General features: G+C 35.6%; 2 pseudogenes; both read right to left on the bottom strand.

The window, feature by feature from the left end:
* Window positions 1-3,066: 3,066 nt before the first annotated feature.
* On the bottom strand, window positions 3,067-4,812 carry LOC131631859 (cytochrome b6-like; annotated as a pseudogene).
* Window positions 4,813-5,685: 873 nt separating this feature from the next.
* On the bottom strand, window positions 5,686-7,171 carry LOC131631858 (photosystem II CP47 reaction center protein-like; annotated as a pseudogene).
* Between the last annotated feature and the right edge of the window lie 4,879 nt (window positions 7,172-12,050).

Genomic DNA, 12,050 nt, shown 5'->3' with positions numbered 1-12,050 from the left:
GATTTGCTTGAGAATGATAAATTTGATATATATATATATATATATATATATATATATATATATATATATATATATATATATATATATATATATATATATATATATATATATAGGGGACGACTCAAGTGAGAACACTTGGTTATTATGAGAAATGAGAACAATGAATCACGACCATTAAATTTTGATTTTGTTGATTTTAATGGACTGGATTAGTTTCTCTTTCATGATCCTTAATATTTATTTTAAATCAACGTAGAAAGAGAAACTAATCCAGTCCATTAAAATCAACAAAATCAAAGTTTAATGGCCGTGATTTATTGTTCTCATTTCTCATAATAACCAAGTGTTCTCACTTGAGTCGTCCCCTATATATATATATATATATATATATATATATATATATATATATATATATATATATATATATATATATATATATATATATATACCACACCCTTTGCATTGGCCAAATAAACACAGCAAAAAACCAGTAAAAGTAGCGATAGGTCGACCTGTCCCTCTGTGTAGGTCGACCTATTAAAGTTCTGCATTTGTTTTTAAAGCAAGCATGACACATGCGTCGACCTGAAGGGTCGGCGTGCGCATACCCAAGATTTCCCCAAAAGTCCATGCGTCGACCTGTAGGGTCGGCATGCGCATACCCGAGGTTTCCTCAAAATGCCATGCGTCGACCTGAGGAGGCAATGCGTCGATGCATTCTGCCTTGACATGGAATTTTCCTCAAGTTTTAGCAAAAGGTCGACCTGTGGTGCTGGTGTGTCGACCTATTGAGAACATTTAGCGAAAATTGCCTTTTTTTAATGCATTCACTTAATTTCGTTGCTTCCACATACATTAGTTGAGTTCACAACGTATTGACATCATGAAAACACGCATTTGCCCTCACAATAATATTTTTCTATTTTGGTGTTATAGAATTTTGTTTAAGTATAAAACAAAAGAAAAGAAACAATGAAAAAGATGTGACATGAAGCTCGTAAATTAAAACCATATGCAAATTTAGTGATTTTTCTTTTGATTTTAAAATTAACTAACTTTGCGGGGGTTATAAACCTCCCTTGATGATTTCAAACTGTCGCAATATTAAACTAAACTCAAAGGCATATTTACGACGGTTCCAACCATCGGGATATTACATTCACGACAGTTTGAAACGGTCACAAATAATAACGAAAACAAAAATCAAAGGCATATTCACGACGGTTTTTAACCGTCGCCATTTCTAGTTTAAGTCAGTTCTAACCCGTCGTGAACTAGCGTGATGGTTGGTACGACAGTTTTGACAACCGTCGCGAAACAGGTTGGGGACACACGATTCTGCGGCAGTACTTCAACTGTCGTAGATTTTGAATTGCGACGGTTTTAACCGTCGTAATCTGCCAAATTAACCGTCACAATCTACAAATTTTCTTGTAGTGATTCCTAATTTCTACTACTCCATATCTCAGAACTTTTGACACCTCGTATGGACCTGTCCATCTTGAGCGAAGCTTACCAGGAAAGAGATGCAAACTGGAATTGAACAGAAGAACGGGGTCGCCTATGTTGAAATCTTTTCTTATGATCTTTTTATCATGCCATATTTTGGTTCTTTCTTTGTATATGATGGCATTCTCATACGCATTCAGGCGGAGCTCTTCTAACTTGTGAATGTCCAAGATACGTTTCTCCCCAGTTGTTAAGTAGTCCAAGTTTAAATACTTGATAGCCTAATAGGCTTTATGTTCTAGTTCGAAAGGTAAATGGCATGATTTTCCATAAGCTAACTGGTAGAGGGTAGTCCCAATAGGGGTTTTATAGGCCATTTTATAGGCCCATAATGCATCCTTCAACTTTCGAGCCCAATCTTTTCAGGACGTAGAGACGATTTTCTCGAGGATTTGCTTGATTTCCCTATTTGATACTTCCAACCAAAGAGCCAAGACTGTACTAATCAAAAAGATGGTTGTTGCTACTGGACGCCGAAATGGGTTTTGGAACTTATTAACATTCTCCAAAAAAGGTACTGTTAATATTCCCGCGGGTACTGAAACCATTAAAAGAACGCCCAATAATTTATTGGGTATGGTACGAAGTATTTGAAATACAGGAAAAAATACCATTCGGGCAAGATTTCCAAAGGAGTTGCAAACGGATCTGCGGGTTCCCCAATCATTGATGGTTCGAGAATCGCTAAGCCTACATTACAGGCAATAGTACCCAGAATAACTACTGGAAAAATATATAAAAGATCGTTAGGCCATGCAGGTTCGCCATAATAATTATGACCCATCCCTTTGGCCAATTTCACTCTTAATACAGGATCATTCAAGTCAGGTTTTTTTGTTATTGGGATAGGTGAATTCTTATATATCCATCCTTCGAAAGAACCGGATATGATAATTTTTCATCATCCGGCTCGAGAACCAATCAAACGAACTGAATGCAGACATATAAATTTTTTATATGTTAGTCACACATATATCATAATTATATGTTAATAAAATGGATTGAATTCTTTTTTTTTCTTCCGAAATGACAACTATCCATTGCAAAAAATGAAGTTCTTATTTTTAAGTAAATGCTTTTCACCCAAGTAAGTTTTCAAAATCAAAAGTTCTTTCTGGGTGATCTTAAACCTTTCGCCTGTTATACCTCGAAAAATGAATTTAGGAATTTTTGACATAGAAAGGATTTACTTGTTACTAATAGAATACAACCCCCTTTTTCTTTAGATCTACTTGTTTAACTCCGATAGTATCATAAATTGAGTCAGTCAATGCATAGGAAATGAATGCATTTCCATACTATTAAGTTTTATGAAATACATACTACATAATCTAGATTATATCACATTACTTATTTTACTAGATATTACAGAGCCTGATCATCCAGGATATGATCGAGTCTGATCATAGAAAAGATTATCTTCAAGCGAACCGGACTATCCTCTGTACATGATTGGCGCGGTGGTTGGAACAAAGACACATTTAATTGTGAATTCAAATGTGGCAGATAAGATCAAGTCATATATTTGCATGGCCCAATCAATAGTTCAAGTGACACACTCCCATAATCCATTCTTTTTTCGGAGAGTTCCCTTCAACTATTCGTGTATGTCAAATAAAGAATCCAATTTATTTTGTTAAGTTGAAGGGATATATCCAAATACATGTCTTATTAGAAAAAAAGAATAATGCATATTTGTAGCAATGAAATACTATTACTCCTCCCCAAAATGATTGATTACAAATATCTAGGATTCATATTCTCTATAAAGGACCAGAAATTCCTTGCTTACGTATCATTAGAAAGTGCATTAACATGAATACGGCGGTAAGAAGAGGTAATACAAAAGTATGTAAACTATAAAAATGAGTCAAGGTAGATTGTCCCACACTAGCGCTGCGGCGCAATAACTCTACCACCGAGAATCCTATTACAAGAATAGCGTCGGGTACACCTGTTACAATTTTGACTGCACAATAACCGATTAGGTCCCAAGGTAAGGAATAACCAGTTACACCAAAGGATGCAGTCAATACACCCAAAACTACACCTGTAACCTAAGTCAATTCGCGAGGTTTTTCAAAACCACCAGTGAGATACACGCGAAATACATGCAAGATCATCATTAAGACCATCATACTTTCTGACCATCGATGAACTGATCGGATTAACCAACCAAAGTTAGCCTCAGTCATTATATATTGAACAGAAGCAAAAGCCTCCGTAACGGTTGGACGATAATAAAAATTCATAGCAAAACCCGTCGCTACTTGGACTAAAAAACAAGTAAGTGTAATTCCTCCTAAACAATAAAATATGTTGACATGAGGAGGGACATATTTACTAGTTATATCCTCGGCAATCGCCTGAATCTCAAGACGTTCTTCAAACCAATCATAGACTTTATTGAGATAGGTAAACAAAGGGACCCCCCTGAGAACCGTATATGAGAATTTCATCTCTACGGCTCTAACAAAAGTACTCAAATACTGGTTATTTGGAAAATGGATATGTGTAATAGAAAGTTGTAAACTTCTTAACTGAATCCTATGATTCCAGTCTTTGTTGAAGATAAAAAAAATAGAAATCCAAAAGCTATTCTTAGTGTTTATAATGCCAAAATTTCAAGTAGGCTCGCTCGTCTTTTCTCTTGATCCTTACCGGTCTCATGAATATTCTATTATTTACTTCATTTTTTGTATTGTGTATGTAATGAGATTTTACTGCTGTTTTTTTTATTATTATTGATAAGAATTTTATTATTGATAAGAATTTTCTTGTTAAGACCCTATAGAATCAATTTAGAAACATGAGATTCATACCATAACTAACGATGATTTAAAAAAAAACCTTTCATTGAAGTTCAAAAATTCCCTGAGTAAGAACTGTTGGATCATCACTTCTTCAATGAATAGATAGAATGAAAAAAAAAATACAAAGAAATGATAAGCGGCGGGCAGTTTTAAAGAATAAAATTTCATTTCTTTTTCTAAATCAATTCTTCTAACTCTTTCATTTTTTTCGTCTGGTTGCGAGGTCTAAATAGAAATATTAAGTATGAATCATAGTTCGAACACTTTAGAATCTATTTATTTTCTATATTCCGTGCTCCAGACCCTACAATAAATATCTGACGGGGTAAAGCCATCTATCAAGATAAGATTACATATCCATTTGATGTTCTGTACTATTAATACGATCCATTATAACAAGTCACACACTCATATTCCGGAAATACATAAATAAAAAAGTTTCGCGGTCAAACTACCAAATCAAAATGGAATGGGCTAAAAACTAAAGATATAAATGCTAAACTTTACTTTTCTATTATAAAGCTAGTTAGTTGGTTCTTGTGAATCTAATTCTCTAATTCATAGAAATTTGGTCCAGTAAAAGGGACGAATTATAAATCTCTAAAATAATAGAGAGAAATACCGCAAATAGGGCCATTGCAATCCCTATCAAAGGGGTAGTTCCCCGCCCTCGAGCTACTTTACCATATTCTGAATTCATTGGTTTCATTAAATCTTCTACAACAGTCCGTCTTGGAACAGATCTAGAACTATCCTCAACGGTTTGTGTAGCCATAAATCCTTTTTTTTAATGAGATCTATTGACTTTGTATACCATTCCGCCGTAGATAAAAGATCTTACCTTATAGATCCATTGTAGTCTTGATATTATATAATCATGGAAACAGCAACCCTAATTGCCATCTCTATATCTGGTTTAATTGTCAGTTTTACAGGGTATGCCTTATATACTGCTTTTGGGCAACCATCTCAACAACTAAGAGATCCATTCGAAGAACATGGGGACTAGTTGAAATAATGAGCCTCCAATATTATGATATTGGAGGCTCATTACTTCAATTGAGAGAATTCAAAATCATTTGGTGTTTTTAGTTGGAACTTTAGGGGGTTCTCTAAAAAAATAGCGAAAAAAATGATTCCTAAAGTCGAGACTAAGAGGAATGTATAAACCAATGCTTCCATACATTTTTCATGGTTTACAATTATAGCTTTCATACCTGTTTTGGGGGGATAATCTCCTGGATAAAGAAAAATAAAGAACAAGAGTAAAGTAAAACAAAATGGAATGATTGAAATCAAGAATTATCTAGTTTCCTATATCAAATTTAAATAACAACAAAAATAGTCGAATCGAAAAGGAAAGGAAAGGAAAGGAACAAACCTATTTCTATCAGACTCCCTATTTTTTTGTAGTTGGATCTCCAAGTTTTTGGAATGCTCCAAATTCTACGTGCACATCCAAATCGGGATCAATACAAGCAAAAACATCTCTGAACAAGGTTCTCGCACCATGCCAAATGTGCCTAAAAAAGAAGAGCAGAGCAAATGAAGCATGTCCAAAAGTAAACCAACCCCTTGGACTGCTACAAAAAACACCATCCAATTTTAAAGTAGCACGATCTAATTCAAAAATTTCACCCAATTGAGCACGTCGAGCATGTTTTTTCACAGTAGCAAGATCACTATAACTGACTCCATTGAGTTCGCCACCATAGAATTCATTAATTACACCAACTTGTTCGACACTATACTTAGATTCTGCCCTTCGAAAAGGAACATCTGCTCTAACAATTCCGTCTCCGTCTACCAAAACAACTGGAAATGTTTCAAAAAGAGTAGGCATACGACGTACAAAAAGTTCACGACCCTCTTTGTCTCTAAAGATAGGATGCCCAAACCATCCAACCGCTATTCCATCTCCATTGTCCATTGAGCCCGCTCTAGACAAACCCCCTTTTGCCGGATTATTACCAATGTAATCATAAAAAGATAATTTTTCAGGAATTTTAGACCAAGCGTCTGATAAACTTTGATTTTCAACTAGCCCAGCACCAACTCTTCGATATATTTCTTGCTGGAAGTATCCTTGATCCCAGTGATAACGAGTAGGACCAAATAATTCAATCGGGGTAGTTGCTGAACCATGCCACATAGTTCCAGCATCAACAAAAGTAGCAAAAAGTACAGTAGCAATACTACTTGAAAGGACGGTTTCAATATTTACCATACGCAATCCTTTGTATAAACGTTGAGGTGGACGCACACTAAGATGAAAAAGACCCGCTAATATGCCCAATGTGCCTGCTGCAATATGATGAGAAGCTATTCCCCCACGGAACAAAAGGATCGAAAGAGTCCACACCCCACGCGGAAGTTACGAATTGTACCCTTCCTGTTAGTCCATAAGGATCAGATACCCATATTCAAGGACCAAATAATCCATTTACATGAAAGGCACCAAAACCAAAACACGCCACCCGTGCAAGAAATAAATGAATTCCAAATATTTTTGGCAAATCCAAAGAAGGTTTTCCAGTACGTTCATCACAAAAGATTTCGAGATCCCAATAGACCCAATGCCAAATAGCCGCCAAAAAGCACAAGCCCTAAAAAACAATATGTGCCGCGGCCACACCTTCGTAACTCCAAATACCTGGATTCCTTATAGTGCCTCCTATGATATTCCAACTACCCCACGAATTGGTTATTCTTAAACGAGTCATGAAGGGTATAACAAACATACCCTGCCTCCACATTGGGTCAAGAACAGGGTCAGAGGGATAAAAACCTGCTAATTCATATAGAGCCATCGAACCGGCCCAACCAGCAACCAGAGCTGTATGCATTATATGGTGTTGATGTTTTTATTGGCTGATTGGCATCTATGTTTGGCTAAAACATAATAGCAGCAAAATATAATACAGTGTATAAATCTTGCAATTATAAAAGAACAAACAGGTACAAAAGCAAGATGTTATGTGGAATGTCATGACATCAATTCATGACATCGCGCCTGCAGAACTGGAATGTAGATTCAGTTTGATTCTCAACAGATACAGAATATTCTATGAATATTATGTAATCCAATGTGGCGCAGATTTAAAGTTCAATAGAATCAAGTTAGACTATCAAAGAATCAAATCAGAATATTGAAGATTCAGCAGTTTCTAATTTAGGAGATAAATTAGGAAACTTGTGATTGAAGACCTTTCTTTTAGCAGAAGATATCTGAATCTTTGTAACAGCCAGGAGTGCTGCGATTTGTAAGCCCAAGTCCAATTGGGAATAGGTTATAAATAGAAACCTTTTTAACCTAGTTTGATACAGAAAAAATATAGAAAACCGTGTTTAGAAAAGATGTAGTCATTAGGGTTTCTATAGGTAGACCACCCAGGTTGCGGGATGGCAGCCATGTCCTTCTCGAAACCTGTAGGTAAGAGAAGTTATTGTTCTCACTCGAAACTTGTAGGTAAGAGTTGAGTTTTGTGTTCTTGATTGAAGCTGTGAAGCAAGATCAAGTTATTGTTCAGTGTTAATTGTTTAAATAGATGTTGCAGGGTTGTAACAGTTAGGTATCACTAGGGAGTGAGCAGAGGTTCTCTGTCTTAGATGAAGTTCTAAGATAAAGGTTGCATTGGGTAATACTAGGTAAACCAGAGGTTGTTTATTTGTAAACCAGAGTTTGTTTACATAAAATAGTACTACTGATAGTGAAATCTTATTCCTGGCTAGGTAGCCCCCAAAGTAGGTAGTTAAACCGAACTGGATTAAAAATTCACTGTGTTATTTATCTTCTGCATTGTATTTTCTATTGAGTCTTGGATGTTGTAACATCACTTATAACATCAGGTTCAGGTCTGATAGTTGTTCCTTATACAGAACCAATAAATATTACAATCTGGTTATGTTGACTGAACATACATGATCCCAATACTCATGGACTCCTTATTAGGGGTAATTAAAATTGGGGATATTTCTATTCTGCCTTTGCTAAGCCAATAACAGATCAGATGTCTTGACATCGTGAATGACATCTTGAGTCTGTCATACCTGAATTTCAATTGGTATCAGAGGAGGCATCCTGTTTGTTTCTGGATGAGATCCATGAGGGATACTTTATGGTTGTGCTGAAGGTAGAAGATTGTTTGGATAAGGAATGTTCGTATTGTATGGTCCCTTGAAGTGGAGGATGGACCTATATGTGGAGGATTAGACAAACCTGACCTAGAGCTGTTGATGCTGGAATAAAGTGGTGCTAAATCCAAAGAATTCATGCGGGAGTGAAGAATTTGAATTGAGCTAATATAGTCAGTATCTATGGACCGAGAAGAAACGCATCAAAACCTTCATGCGGGAGTGAAGATATTGATAAGGTAACCTCTATATCTATGTGAAGTTTATCAGGTCAGGAAGTTGGGTAGGTCTAGTCTGTTGCTTGGTGCAGAAGCAAGCATTGTGCAGGGTTGAGGTGTAGTCAATCCTTAGATTTAATGCTTGCAACTGATAATTGAAGTAAGCATTGTGTGAATTCTGTTGAAGTATGGCTGTTTTCCGCTGCATAGCCTCTGTGCAACCCCAATTGTATAAGAAAGATTATAGGGTTATTTATATTCAACAAAATGTGTGGCATAACCTTACAGCTATAATTAAAGTGTCAAAGATACTTGAGTAATCTCTTAAGTCCACTCATAAGGGCATGGTTTATTAGAGCTGTTGATTATCAACTGATCATTGATATTCATAATCATCTGCAAGTGTGAACCTTGAAGAATTTCAAGGCTGGAGTGTTCCTAGAAGGAGGAACAGATGTCCTACCGGATGTTAGGACATTAAGTACTGGTATGCAGCTACCAGCTGAAGAACACATGTTCTGGTGCTAAACTAATGTAGTGTGAGAACATTGGTTTGGAACCTACTCCTGGTATGGAAGAGGAGACATCTGATTATAAGTTGATCAGGACACGATCAACATGTTCTTCTACTCCAAATCCTAGTTTATGGGGGTTAGAAGTAAAAGCTTAGTGCCAAAGAAAACTCATGAAGGTATTCCTTTTTGATCCTTTATGTTTAAATCAAGACGAGCTTACATCTGGTGTTCTCCTCTGATCAATGGAACCATATATGTGTATTTTCATTCATAACCATAGAGCAGTTGTTGGAGCTGAATACTGTGTCTCAACCACAGTGGAATACGGTCAAGAATGTTTACTTCCCTTGTTGTTATCCAGAAAGGGTAGTGTTGTTTGGAATCAAGGAAGTCAGATGGCTCAGAAGAATCTGACTAATTTAGTGTTATGCTATAACTAAGTCTTCTCCAGAAACCTAAATGAGGGAATCTCCTCTATAGGTATAGACTATGGCATCCATAATCTCAAAATCAGAATGAAAGTCTGAAGAAAAGCTTATTGAGATGCTGGCTATTGTATTCCTTGATATGTCTGGATATTGCTGATAATTGCGCTATTTTGTTTCAACCCCAAGTGTTATGAATTAGATGTTAGAGATGTTAACCAAGAAACATGAAGGATGATTTCATATCAGATGTTACAACATCATCTCAAGGTCTTCAGTTTTTTTGTGTTGTGCTTGCCAATAGAAAAATATATAAATGTGAAGAGGTAATTAGTCAGAATGAACTAGTGTGAGCAGCAAATTCTAACTGACTAACTTGTAAGTACTTTGACGGGAGACTTAGTGCTTATTGGGTGTAGAACCTGAATGCAATACTGAGAAAAAGAAATCAGTCAGGATGAACTAGTGTGAGTAGTAAATCTTACTGAGTAACTAATAAGTACTTTGACGGGAGACTTAGTACCTATTAGATGAGAAGTCCTTCTAGTTATGTATTCAAGGACTAGTGTGAACCCAAGGTTCGTGTTCACTATTATCTTCACAAATTAAGGAAGTGTGGCAAGAGTATCTGGTGAAGCATGCTGATTCTGTTAAATATCTTGATAGGAGCTGAATATTTACAATGTCTATATGAAAAGCTCATACTTATATCTGAAGATTGATTTATGGTTATACAATCATAGTTTCTTCTACTTCAAGTTGCAGAGTGTGACAATCTGGATCTTGTGTAGCAAGTAAACTAAGGTTTCTAAACTTGGAAACTGTGGCAAATTCCAAATGAAGGGAGCTTCAATGACGAACATCAAAGATGTCCTAAATTTGTATATCTCAGGGGGAGTAAGAAAGTACGAAGATTAGCAAAGACAATGTTATTCTGCTTCTAATCAAATGGAAAGTCCTTCAAAGACTAATCTTTAAGCCAGAAAAACAATGTCACACAAAATGTCAGAACATAACTCAAGTCATGTTTATTCTTAAAGACCAACAAGGATTATTCTTTGCATTATCATCTGAAGACATGTATTGATGGTGTGTATCACTTGTTCTGACTTAGTGCATATGCACAAGTCCACCTGATGCAGTTCTTCTTCAAATAACATCTCTTGATCAAGACTTTGGTTAAAGTCCAGGTATGTTGTTTAAATTTCTCAGGTTTTTAGATTTTTTTCCATTTTGTTTGAGTCTTGTTTGAGTCTCTCATATCAAATTGTATCATAGGGTTTAAGGGTAGTGTTCAGACATTGTTAAGTCTGAGGTCATTCTTTACAGTTGTTTTGTAAAGAGTAGAGTCTTGTTTCGTGTCGTGAACACAAATTTTTTCTTGTGTTCCAAGTAATTCTATAGAGACGTGTTATCTCTATGGATAGTCAGAGTTTGTTTGAGTTTGGGTGTCAGACGAACTTATGTCTTGAGTGATGTCTGTAACACCCTTCTAAACCCCTGCGGAAAATAATAATTAAATCAGAGTACATGCAACCAAGGGTGCCACAATTGATAATAAAATAAACAATTATCTGTCACTGTCATGCATTTACTAGGGAATAATCCTTCATAACTCATCAATCTCATGTTTACACAGCGGAATAAATTATCAAAATAGCATTTCATCATCAAAATACCACTAATCCTCAATATTAATTCAAACAAAACAAAGTTATTAAATTAATTTCAAAACATAACGTTCCCCAGTGTTACATCTATCAAAGCATGACACCTGACGCTAACTAAACGAAGACTCATGAGTTAATCCTCACCGAGTCGAAGTCGCTATCCTCAATCTGAAAAATATAATGTAAGGGTGAGTCTCATTGCAATTAACAAGTATTATTGCATCATAAATAATAACACATCATAGTTATATTAATCACCCAATTGTATTATATTTGAGACAATTCCACAAATACACAACCAACACATCATCAATTCATAACACCAAAACACATTCAATCGTGTTATGAAAATCATGCATATGAATGAACTGACACTATGCATGTGGTACCAAACATCATCAATGGGAATAACCCACCGACCGATACAACATCATCAAGATACGGCCCTGCCAGCACAAATTCCACACAATGGGAATTATGCCCTTCATTGAATCCACAACATCATTTGGATTCAGCCCTCAACATATGATTATAAATGAATGCAACATATATAACATACTTATACCATCATCATCATCAAGTATGTTTAAATATATATTATCATCATTCAAATATCATCCAATCATCATCATCATACAATTCATAAATCATCACACGATTATTACTTCAAACATATCATGTAATTAACATATCTCATCACATATATGTATAATACATCATTCACCAAGAAATAAAATCATGTTTCAAAATAATTTGAATTAAACCT

The sequence above is a fragment of the Vicia villosa genome, unplaced genomic scaffold (genome assembly GCF_029867415.1).
Source record: "Vicia villosa cultivar HV-30 ecotype Madison, WI unplaced genomic scaffold, Vvil1.0 ctg.000878F_1_1, whole genome shotgun sequence".
NCBI classification, from domain to species: domain Eukaryota; kingdom Viridiplantae; phylum Streptophyta; class Magnoliopsida; order Fabales; family Fabaceae; genus Vicia; species Vicia villosa.
This window is presented reverse-complemented; position numbering and strand designations above follow the sequence as displayed.